Source organism: Gadus morhua, chromosome 11, assembly GCF_902167405.1.
Source record: "Gadus morhua chromosome 11, gadMor3.0, whole genome shotgun sequence".
Taxonomy (NCBI): Eukaryota; Metazoa; Chordata; class Actinopteri; order Gadiformes; family Gadidae; genus Gadus; species Gadus morhua.
This window is the reverse complement of record NC_044058.1, coordinates 3,234,325-3,247,454: the sequence shown is the minus strand read 5'-3', so window position 1 is coordinate 3,247,454 and position 13,130 is coordinate 3,234,325. Positions and strand designations below refer to the sequence as shown.

Below are 13,130 nucleotides of genomic sequence, written 5' to 3'. Positions count from 1 at the left end.
TTCAGCTATTCCCCCAGAAGTCCGGGGTCAGAAGGTCAAAAGGAGACGGCACCACGCCGGGGTGGATCCAGATCTCGGGCAACAGCGCAGGGTTGCCAGTTCCTGCAAAAAACGTACCCCCCACATACCGTTCAAAATCCACCCAAAATGTCCTAGAAGCATCCCAAATAAAAAATGATATTATTGGCCATTTTGGCCAACGTTTTGAAAGTAATAATATTTGAGGGAATATTTTTTTGTTGTTGTTTTAGCAGCGAAATGCACCGTGTGCGTGTGTGTGTGTGTGTGTGTGTGTGTCTGTGTCTGTGTGTCTGTGCGTGCGTGTGTGTGCTTGTGTGTGCTTGTGTGTGTGTGTGTGTGTCTGTGCGTGTGCGTGCGTGTGTCTGTATAACACGCTATTTTATGTTGAAATGCGACGTAATCCAGTGTTCACGAAAAGTAGGCTACACTGTCAACGTATGCTTTTGGCGACTGGGTTGGCTCTCAGATATACGTGTTTCTAACAAGATGATATCATTAAAAGTTACATAAAGTAACAGTTTAATAACACAAACGCAGGAAGCACGTGAGCTGCTAGTTTAGCGAAAGCAACCTGACGTCGTTGAAACATGCGAGCGAGCCGATCAAATCCTAATAACTATAAAACTAAAGATCAGACACAATCACTGACTGAAGATTATGCAAGTAAAAAGTATATTTCTCGCTAGAAATGTTATTAGAAACACGTTTAACGGTGAATCGGTCCTAAAATATTGCATTTCCCATTCAGATAATAAAGATTAATAAAGATCATACACATTCACTGACTGAAGATTATGTAAGGAAAATGTACATTTCTCGCTAGAAAAGTCATTAGAAACGCGTTTAATGGTGTAGCTGTCCTAAAATATTGCATTTCCCATTCAGATAATAAAGATTAATAAAGATCATACACATTCACTGACTGAAGATTATGTAAGGAAAATGTACATTTCTCGCTAGAAATGTCATTAGAAACGCGTTTAATGGTGTATCTGTCCTAAAAACTGCATTTCCCATTCAGATAATAAAGATTAATATAAGCTACGCCGTGTTCCGGAGCCGCGGGGGATTCTGGGAATTGGGGTTCTCAGTTGACCCCCCTACAAACGTGTCTCCCCCCCCCTCAACAAACGTGTCCCCCCCCCTCAACTAACGTGTCCCCCCCCCCCCCCCCCCCCCCCCTTCATGGGTCTGATTCGCCGATTTCCCATGCTGATATCCCCGAAGATTCTCGGGCATCTTCGACAATTTGGCTATAGATTGTCTCATTACACGCTAAATAATATAATTATAGCTTTGTAGTGACCGTAACATAATTCACCTACAGTATTTCGTTATGCGTTGTTCTTTCAATTGTGTTGTTGTTTACTGCATGTCATTTACGTTCTTGGTGGTCTAGGGATCGCGGGCCCTAAGGAGTACGTGCGTCTCATGACGTCACAGACCATGCTGGATTTGTTTACCTTCAGCACGCTTTGTTTTCCGGTTTTCTTTTTTACAAAATAAACGAGTCACACGGCTGTGTGCTCACCGTGCGAAGTTGTGTTCTTAACTTATTGCAATTTCCACAGCCTAATTATATATATAGGTTTTGGCATAAACATAACTAGGGTGCACTGTACTATCTGCGCACACCCTTTCTGAAGCCTCTCTCTCTATCTCTCTCTCTCTCTCTCTGTCCCTCCCGCTCTCTCTTTCTCTCTCTCTCGTACCGTTTTGTGGAGCACGTTAATTGTCTTAGAACACTCCCATTCAGAATGCATTGGTTTACATTTCGTTTTGTGTAACACGCAAAAAGTCGGACTATCGTGCTCGGGAACACGCTTCAATAGATTAACGTTGTGCGCAGGAGCACGCAATTGCGTGATACCGGGTTGGTCATTTACTTGCATTGGGGCAAATTCCGTGGGGCAAAAGATTCTCGGGCATCTTCGACAATTTGGCTATAGATTGTCTCATTACACGCTAAATAATATAATTATAGCCTTGTAGTGACCGTAACATAATTCACCTACAGTATTTCGTTATGCGTTGTTCTTTCAATTGTGTTGTTGTTTACTGCATGTCATTTACGTTCTTGGTGGTTCAGGGATCGCGGTCCCTAAGGAGTACGTGCGTCTCATGACGTCACAGACCATGCTGGATTTGTTTACCTTCAGCACGCTTTGTTTTCCGGTTTTCTTTTTTACAAAATAAACGAGTCACCCGGCTGTGTGCTCAACGTGCGAAGTTGTGTTCTTAACTTATTGCAATTTCCACAGCCTAATTATATATATAGGTTTTGGCATAAACATAACTAGGGTGCACTGTACTATCTGCGCACACCCTTTCTGAAGCCTCTCTCTCTATCTCTCTCTCTCTCTCTCTCTCTCTCTCTCTCTCTCTGTCCCTCCCGCTCTCTCTTTCTCTCTCTCTCGTACCGTTTTGTGGAGCACGTTAATTGTCTTAGAACACTCCCATTCAGAATGCATTGGTTTACATTTCGTTTTGTGTAACACGCAAAAAGTCGGACTATCGTGCTCGGGAACACGCTTCAATAGATTAACGTTGTGCGCAGGAGCACGCAATTGCGTGATACCGGGTTGGTCATTTACTTGCATTGGGGCAAATTCCGTGGCCACATCACGGACGATTTAAGTGATTCCGTGAGACCAACACGGACTGTGAGTTAAGCTGCCGTGGTCGACTCGCTCGTTGAAACGGGGATCCGTGTGTGAGCCACGGAATAACAGTGTCATTTACTTGCATTGGAGCAAATTCCGTGGCCACATCACGGACGATTTAAGAGATTCCGTGAGACCAACACGGACTGTGAGTTAAGCAGCCGTGGTCGACTCTCTCGTTGAAACGGGGATCCGTGTGTGAGCCACGGAATAACAGTGTCATTTACTTACATTGGAGCCAATTCCGTAGCCACATCACAGACAATTTAAGTGATTCCGTGAGAACACCACGGACTGTGAGTTAAGCGCCCGTGGTCGACTCGCTCGTTGAAACGGGGATCCGTGTGTGAGCCACGGAATAACAGTGACATTTACTTGCATTGGAGCCAATTCCGTAGCCACATCACAAACAATTTAAGTGATTCCGTCAGACCAGCACGGATTTTGAGTCAAGCCCCCGCCGTGGTCAACTTTGGCACACACACAGATTGAAACGGGAATCTGTGTGTGTGTGCCACGGAATATCAGTGTCATTTACTTGCATTGGAGCAACTTCCGTGGACACATCAAGGACAATGTAAGTGTTTCAGTGAGACCACCACGGGTTTTGAATTAATCCCGGTGGTCGACTCGCTCGTTGAAACGGGGATCCGTGTGTGAGCCACGGAACATCAGTGTCATTAACTTGCATTGGAGCGAATTCCGTGGCCACATCACGGAAATCGGCGTGTTTCCGTGATGTGGCTACGGATTTCGAGTTAAGCGTCCGTAGTCATTACACGGATTCCTGTGAGACCAGGTTGGAACCAACACAGTGTTTCACCAATTGCTCTGTGTACCAAGATCTATTGATTCAAATCACATGGTACCACAACGCTATGGAGAGTCTCAAAGGTTGTCGCGACACACAGAACCACAGAGTCACCGATCCCAGTGGTGGTTCTATGATTTTCCTAAAACAGGAGCCATTAAGGGGCCACAGGTTATATCGAAGGACCAAGTAGTACAGTGTACATCCAATCACAAATGTAATCTATTCAGCACAATGCAAATCCATTCTCTCACTCACTCACTCACTCACTCTGAAAATAAGAATTTCTCAGATTGTCACCCTTGGAGTTGAAATAGATATTGACTATGTGTGTCCCGAGAATCCTACAGTTTTGGTGAATTTTCCTACCATAAGGAGGTGAGAGGCATATTTTGAACCTACACAAGTGTAAGTGGCTCCAGTGTCGGCCCCCATTGGCTCGCCTCTATCATTAACAAGAACCTGTAGTATTGATTCCTCATCGGCTTGTTTTGTGATTGCTGCAAGCTGACCCTCCCCTTGTGGATTCTCTGGGCACCCCTAGTATCCCTGTCCCATAAAAGGACCTGGCTGGGAGCTACCCCCTTGTTCTTGCCTTCCCTGACAGTTGTTACCCTGTCCTTGCTGGGGTGGGAAAGGGTTAATTAAACAATTTCTCTTAGTATGTCCTTCCTGGTTACACCCAACATATTAAAGGACCTCTGCGTTGTCCTTTGAATCCTTGTTGCTGATTATTTTTAAATTGACCTTGGGACCCTTTACTCTGATTCTGCCTGTTCCCATTCGTTGGGTTGCCAGTATTATGTGTGTGTATCTGAATGACGGGTGGAGTGGGTGACCATTGGCTCTGAGGCTGTTGTACTGGGGGAGAGAATGCCTGTTGAGGAGGTTGGGTTAGTGGTGACCCTTGCTGGACCGCTTGCAATATTGTTTCAACCGGTTCTGAAACAACCGCCTGTTTTTTCTTCTTTGTGAGTTCTTCCAACTGAATCTGAGATAGCTTCCTCAGCACCTCTTTGCTTTGTTCCTGGATTCTTTGTTCATTTTGACGATATTTGTCCACTGTATGAACCAGATGACTACTGAAATCTCTATGAGATTTATCTGTGATCAGTCCCACCACATCATCCAGCTTAGCCCTGATTGAGCTGGGTAGTGTCTCCATCACAGAGTTTCTGAACAAGACCGAAAACACAGGATGGGTTTCAGGATCCACATCCGTTTCCAAGCGCCATCTGTCCACTTGGGCCTGCAGATATGCTGCAGGATTCTCCGTGTCGTTGATAGGGAGGCCTCTCATTTTTTTATGATCAATGTGGGTCGGGAACTCCCTTCTGAGTGCGGTCCACATCGCCACTCTGTAGCGATCAAGTGTAGTCCCATCATACATTCCGTCCATTATATCCAACCCGCCATTTTTCAGTACAGACTCCATCTTGGCTAACCCCAATACTCTTGCCAACAGAGCTTTCAGGTCCCCCACTGCCATTAGTCTTCCCACTGTAAGTTCCTCAAATGTTCTAATCCATTGTGATCCCCCGTTATATATGTTAGGGAGTCTAGATAAGACCCCCTCCAAGTCCTGTGACCCCCATGGTTGATAGCAGGCCTGTTGTCCTTTGATTAGAATGGGAAAATTTCCTGGGAGAGTGTCGGGTGCCTTTCTCTCTCTATGTGATCTCCTTGGTTTCCCCTGTGTTTCGAGTGCCAGGGGGCTTTGCAATTCTGTACTACAGCTAGGCTCCTCTAGCCCTTGATCCACACGGGAACTCTCTTCCTGTTTCCTGTTCCGACTATTTAATTTCCTCCTAGCTTTCTTACTCATGGGCTTCACCAAAAACCTCTTCTTCCACATGCCCATCATCACTTTCCTCATCTTCGTCCTCACTTTCACTAGATCTAGTTTCAGCATTTTCACACTCTCCTCTTGCCTTTCTAATCCCCTCATAACAGTCCATGTGTATGGGTGCGCCCTTCCTTCCCTGTGTGTTACATTGCTTATCCTCCTCATCTAGTGTAACCTCCCCTTTAATCGCTACCATGCCTTTTAACAATGGATACATTTTTGAAGGCTTGTACGGTGGTGGCTCAGCCTTCAGAGGCAATGGTTGAGCCTTCTCGTCACTGGTTATTATCTGCCTGGCTACTCGATGTAATGAACGCCACCTATCTCCTTCTTCTTCGAACAGAGCTAGTATTAACTCTTCCCTGGCCTTCTTCTCTAAGGCGTTTTTTCCACTCCTGTTAGCTTTGAGATTCCTTATCACTACCTCCATGTCTCTACACACTATTGGATCGAAGGTCCCTCCCATGGGCCATATTGTGCCTAATTTAGCTGTTCTTTTCTCCCATTTCTCAGAGGTGCTTGTTATCTCTTTTCTGAGCAATGGATTACTTTCGCTCAAAATCTCTACCGCTGTTGGTGCCATTTTTAATTTATTATTTATTTATTTTAAATACACTATTTATCAATACAATTTACCCGAGTTTATTCTACTAGTTAGTCTAATTGTTTTATTATTTTTAAAGCTACAAATGTGCACTTCCCCCGTGCATTGCTATCTCTCTCTCTCTCTCTCTCTCTCTCTCTCTCTCTCTCTCTCTCTCTCTCTCTCTCTCTCTCTCTCTATCGATTGGGATGTGCGTCCCAGCTGTTCTTAGATGTACTCTGCTCCTAGGCCCCCACCCTTTCTGGCCACAGGCTAAGAGAACACACCCCTAGATAAAGTTTCGCCCACTTGTTCCAGACAAGTTATTTATTTCTCTGACTGTCTTAATGACAGGATAAACTAAAAACAAAACGGATTGTAAAAGCCTCCGAGGCAACTTAATCCTACACAATTTAAATACAGAAGGAAACAACGTTTAATAGTGTATCGAAAAAACGGCCGAATTTGTTTGCACAAGATATAGACTGGAACCAGTCACTCATTCGTCTTTAAATGCAAAATAAAATAATAACTCCAGATGGGAAGATATTGACTGGAACTCACTAAACTCGTCAATAAATGCAAAATAAAAGATTGGCCAAACGCTGAAGCTGGCCTTTTAAAACATGAACCGTCGGATATATAATCATTCAACCAGAATTCTGAACAAGAACCTATCGTCTAAAAACACCAAGATCAGAATAAAAGATTGGCACCCCCTAAGGTCCAAGTTCTACAGCTCTATTGGCTCAAGATTAGTGCATTGAATTCACTCAAACGGTACCCCAAACAACAAGCCTATTCTTTCAAAATAATGGTTGAACACACAAATATCCGACCAGATCACGAACAAACAAGAAATTTCTCAGAATACCAACTCAAACGGTACCCCAACCAAAAGACTTATCTATTCAAAAGTGCGAGAAGCCTGTTCCCTCAAAATGCCAAGATCATAATTAGAAATTCACTATCAACCGGCGCAGGATCTGCAGCTCTACTGCTCCAAGACTTGAATTGAAAATTCACTGGTCGGCACTCCAAGGAAGCTCTTCTCTAAATAAAACCGAGTTAATCCAACACAGTAATGATAATGAATTCTAACTCAGCACCCAACTCCAGATGGGATTTCAAAAGTCCAACAAGTCCTCATTCGACCCGTGGACCTGCACTGCCATACCTATACTGGAACTTTGACACTAATTCGTTCCCCTAGATAACAGTCGCAGGACTTTATAGAAGACCCAAACCAATTTCAGCTGGGGCCTCAGAAATCCAACAAGGTCATTCGACCTGCGGACCTGCGCTTGTTCTATTGGAACTTTGACACTAATTCGTTCCCGTAGAACACAGCCACAGGACTTTATAGTAGGCCTTATCAAAAAACAAAAATAACAATTTTGCATCAATTTAGAACCATAAACCGCTTGTTAGTTAACCATAACAACAGAGCGTCTATGGCTGTGCGCGCGCACACTCTATCTCTCGCTGGAGCTCCCCAATCTCTCTTCAATGATTAATTTGATTCGTTGGACTGAAGAGACGCTTTACCTGCAGCAGAGCTTCCAGACGGGACAGGAACAGATCAAACAACCGCATTAATTTGTGGTAAGACAACTTACCAATAATTTGACGAGCTCTAGGGTTGTGTGATCCGCTCGTGCCCCGTCCGTCAGTCCAGCAGCCGGGCTGTCTCTGTTCCTCAGTCCTGGTCGTGACGCCAATTGTTGTAGAATTAATAATAACTTATCTAATTCACTTCAACTAGCTAAAAAGCAAGAGGAATCGGGGAGTCCAGGTCAAGTATAGATGGAGAGTTTATTGCCACCCGCAAATGAGAGACAACAAAGCTGAATGGTATTCGCGAATACACACTACCGAATGAATCCCGGACAGCTCCTTATATCCCCAATTCTTACACAATACAAAGTTGGACTTTCATCAAATATAGAATTTCCCATCAGGGTCATACTGTGTGGATGTCAGCATACTCCTATGTCTTCTGAATCCCAATGTGACCTTAGAACATATATTATCCTTATACAAACAGAGATGATGCACATGTGTGAATGTAAGCATTGTCTTCAGAGAGTACATCAATATGGGAGTAGACTGGACTCTCTGACTGATGTATCACATGGCCCATCAGGTGAGAATATCCTGGACCCACTCACTGGTGTCACACAGCACACAACATCTAGGTTAGAGGTGATCAGCTCTTCTCCACCATTAAAGTATATATGATATGTAGGCCTAATAATAATCATAGTTTAACATAGAATGTAAGGTTAATTTCTACCACACTGTCACTCTTTTATCATGCCTCTGATAAGTTCTAAGATGAAGGGCAGGGATCCCCAACACCTTGCTGATCTTTTTCAGCGCTGCATAGCCCATCCCTAGCTCATGTGCCAACAGGACCATTCGCACATTCACGTCAAACGCGACATCACTTCTGGTCTCCTCCTGAAGTCGCGTCGACGTGTACACGCTCGTACGGTACGGATCCCCTTTACAAAGACAGCACTCTAGCGATAGATTACTACAGAATCCATAATTCTGGGGATCTATGTGGATTTCAAGCCCTGACCCAGCACAATTTGGACAGAGCAAATCTTGTATTAGGTAATTTAAGCAGCCGACATGCACAAGCAGCCACTACTGTGTGGCACCGGTTTGCGCTTCATCTTTCTGAATATCACCCCCCAGGTTTCCCATTGAAAGCTTCCGTTCAGACGCAGACACGGCACAGGGCAATTCATTACTTATATCACCTATTTTACTTTCTCTAGCGATCGACAACTGTTGACGTCTTTTACTCGATGACATTGTTGCTTGCGTTGCTTTTCATTCATTCAAAAAATATCCCGCGGAAAGCTAATCAAGGAAGTGTCAAACCATACCACGTGATGCGTCTGAACGAATCACGTTATCAGAAACCATCGCAAACCAATGAAATTGCGTCCTCAGGTTTAAAGCCCCATTCTTACTAACATAATTTGTTACTGATGGAAAGGAAATGTCCTCATTTGGATGAAACTGTGTTGTGTGGAAGATACAGAGCTTTTTAGCAATACCAAACATGACAAGCATCAGAAAACAGCCGATATACTGCACGTTACGTTAGAATGCTAACTTTCCGGGAAACCTCGGAGAATTCTAACGTCGCGAACAGACAAAATGTGAATAAATATACACATTAATGTATAATTAGGATATTTTCTTTATGCTAGTATGAAAGATTACATGTTCAGGGAGTGAACTATCTCAAAATCTCAAAATTGACCACTGCTGAAAAAAACGATGTTTTTGCCTGCCGTGTCTCGCCTTAAGCCACAAATGTACACCTCCATCCCACAAAAAATGGGGACTAGAAACTAACCTCTGTCTTATGTACATTTACTGTACTGTTGGAGGTCACGCCCCTTTTCCGGCCTTTTCGAGATAGCTAGGGAGGCTATAATGTTTACACACATTTCCCGTGGCCCCGAAAACGACATATCCGAGATTTGGAGTTCTAGCCCTTAGAGAAAAAAAGTTTTCCCAAATGGACTGTCATTTGGACAAAGCCCCTCAGAAGTGTCACATTCTGAACCTAATGGTTCAGAATGCGTCGATAGCGTCGATAGAGCGGTTCGCCGGCAATTTATCCTATGGAGCAGTTCACTCGCCGTGTGCCTAAGCTTTCGTTAGTCTCTCCATCGCCTTGCTCACTCCCGGAGTAACAACATTTACACGCTCTCCATCATCCAACATATGTTTTACTTTGTAACTGTTTCTACTTCCAGGCGCGGAGTGATATGCAAACTTTCACAAAATGATCGGGCGTCATAGCAGTTATGTATACGCTCATTATACAACAGTTGGGAACCAATCAGATCGCTGGATTTAGGTCCCCCGTTGTATAAAAAGAAATATATCACAACCACATTCTTCACTACAAGGACACTCTTTCTACAGCCAAATCTACCCACTACACCAATTTGATCAGTTCAGGTGACGGAAATACACGGGCCCTGTTCTCCACTGTCAACAAACTTTTACGACCACCGGACTCCATTGCTCCCCATCTATACTCAACTGATTATTGCAACTCCTTAATGTCATTCTTCACCACCAAAATAGAAAAGATTCACCAGCAACTGACCCCTAACATCACCCACATTCCGTCTTTTTCCACTTTCTCCGCCCCTGTCTCCCGTCTACTCTCAAGCTTCACACTAACCCTCTGCTGAGGAAATCTCTGTCCTCATCCGGAAATCCAAACCATCCACCTGCCAGCTGGACCCTATCCCTACTGTTTTAGTTAAAGGCTGCCTACCATCTCTTTCCCCCCTAATAACGTCCATCATACACTCCTCCCTCAGCTCCGGCCTCGTCCCATCATCCCCAAATCTCCCTTTCATATCAAAAATTCTGGAAAAAACAATAGCATCTCAGGTTCAAGCTCACTTATCCTTCAATAATCTTTACGAACGATTTCAATCTGGTTTCCACCCCCTCCACAGCACAGAGACAGCCCTGGTTAAAATCACCAATGAACTTCTCATGGCAGCAGACTCCGGACACCTCACTATTCTCATCCTCCTTGATCTGAGTGCGGCCTTTGACACCATTTCACACAACATCCTCCTTGACAGACTGGCCTCCATTGGTATCACTGACACACCCCTGCACTGGTTTAAATCATATCTTTCCGGCCGTACTCAGTTCATCCAACTCAAAACTTTCAAATCCCAGTCACTTCCAGTCACTACCGGTGTTCCCCAGGGTTCTGTTGTAGGCCCCCTCCTGTTCATCATTTATCTACTTCCACTTAGCCATATTTTCCGTAAATGTAACATTCATTTTCACTGCTATGCGGATGACACCCAGCTCTACATATCCACCAAGCCCACTTCCACCCTTCCTCCCACCTCCCTCTCCGATTGCCTACAAGAAATAAAATCCTGGTTCACCTGCAACTTTCTCAAACTCAACAGCAATAAAACAGAAGTCCTCCTCATCGGCACCAAATCAACCCTCACAAAACCTGGCAGCTTTTCCATCACTATCGACAACACCTCAGTCTCCCCCTCCCCTCAGGTTAAGAGTCTGGGTGTCATCCTCGACAGCACACTATCATTTCAAGCAAACATCAATAACATCACCAGGTCTGCCTACTACCATCTACGCAATATCAACCGCCTCCGCCCATCCCTCACACCCCATAGCAAAGCCATCCTTGTTCACACCCTCGTCACTTCCCGCATCGATTATTGTAACTCCCTCCTTTTCGGTCTCCCCCTCAAGTCCATCCGCAAACTCCAACTGGTCCAGAACTCTGCCGCCCGCATCATCACCAGAACCCCCTCCATTAATCACATCACCCCTGTCCTTCAGCAGCTTCACTGGCTCCCGGTCAAAACCCGCATCCACTTCAAGATTCTGCTCCTCACCTTCAAAGCCCTCCACAACCTCGCCCCTCCATACATCTGTGAACTCCTACACACCAACACACCCACCCGCACTCTCCGGTCCTCCTCTTCCATTCAATTCACTGTGCCTCCCGCACGCCTGGTTACCATGGGGTCCAGAGCCTTCAGCAGATCTGCCCCCCACCTCTGGAACACCCTCCCACCTGACATCCGTAATTCCGACACTCTTTCCACTTTTAAGTCTCGTCTCAAAACACATCTTTTTAAACTGACATATTCCATCTAACCCATCTCACCCCACTTATGTAAATTGTTCAATGTATTTTGTTCTTGTGTTTTTTATGATTGTTGATTATGTTTTCTGTTTTTAAACTGCCCTGTAAGGTGACCTTGGGTGCTTTGAAAGGCGCCCTGAAATAAAATGAATTATTATTATTATTATTTAAAAATCTGAGAAACACTCCCATTCAGAATGCATTGGTTTACATTTCGTTCTTTGGAGCACAGTTATTTTTATTTATTTATTTATTTTCAGTTTCTGCGGAGGTGTTTCAAAGATGCTAATTTTTCTGCAATAATCCAAAATCCAATGGAAAAACCCGTTGGCTTTTTGTCAAGGGAAACCCAGGTCGACGCTCACTTCCGGGTTGGCCAACATACGTCATCCCTCCACCACTCTATACTGTAAAAACACATGTTCAAGTTGAATGATAATGCATGAATCTATTCATGCTATTCATGACAATTATTTTGGCCATGATGGATCCAGATCTGTTCCGGAGCATTTCTGCACCTCGGGCAACAGCGCAGGGTTGCCAGGTCCTTCCTGCAAAAAAAGTCCTGCCCACATACCGTTCAAAATCCACCCAAAATGTCCTAGAAGCAGCCCAAGTTGTTGTTTTAGCAGCGAAATGCATTGTGTGTGTGTGTGTGTGTGTGCTAACACGCTATTTTATGTTGAACTGCAACGTAATCCAGTGTTCACGAAAACGTACACTGTCAACGTATGCTTTTGGCAACTGGGTTGGCTCTCAGATAAACGTGTTTCACGTCACAGGGTTTGGGAGGAAGGGGCGGGCCTTCTGAGAGGGGGTTCCGGGGGTTTCCTTCCGGGCGGGAGTTTTGGTTGTTGTAGTTTTCCGGTGGAGCTGTGCCTGCCTGTCCGATTGTGGAATCCAATAAACCTGTGTTGGGCAAAATAACCTGCTGAGTACATCACATGTACATTATAAATATAGCTAACTCCTACCCTAGCTTAATGAGCACATCACATGGCAGTCACCTTACAATATAGTCAACTTTTAACACATAACACATACATGAGAATATAGTCAGGTCAAGGCCGGAGCCGAAGGCCCCATTTCCCAGGCTGGCAGATGGTGGACACTCAGACAATGCACCAGTCATCCTCAAGAACGGGAGAGCCACATTAATTTATCACAACAGGAGACACTTTGAAGCTCTCCCCCGTTACCTGCCCATACCAAGAGCCTGAGAGCCACATTAAATTATCACACACAAGACAGTTCGGGGGGCACTCCCCGGTTTAATTTACCACACAGGAGACACGAGGAGCTCTCCCCCGTTAGGAGGCATACACAGCAGGGCCTGGGAGCCAAGGCCAAGCAAAAACACACAGAACCATACACATCTCAAACGCACACACCTCATCACAAGGAAGATACAGCATAAGACTGTATCACACAGAGACTCTGCCCCTTCTTCTGAAGCAGACCTTCCACGGAGGCGAAGCTCCGGACGAACCATCAGCGCTGATTAGGGACTTAGACAT

At 44.8% G+C, this 13,130-nt stretch overlaps 1 pseudogene; it reads right to left on the bottom strand.

Annotated features, from left to right (window-relative positions):
* The window catches only part of LOC115553800 (uncharacterized), a 37,442-nt pseudogene extending 25,894 nt beyond the window's left edge, over positions 1 to 11,548 (bottom strand).
* Between the last annotated feature and the right edge of the window lie 1,582 nt (positions 11,549 to 13,130).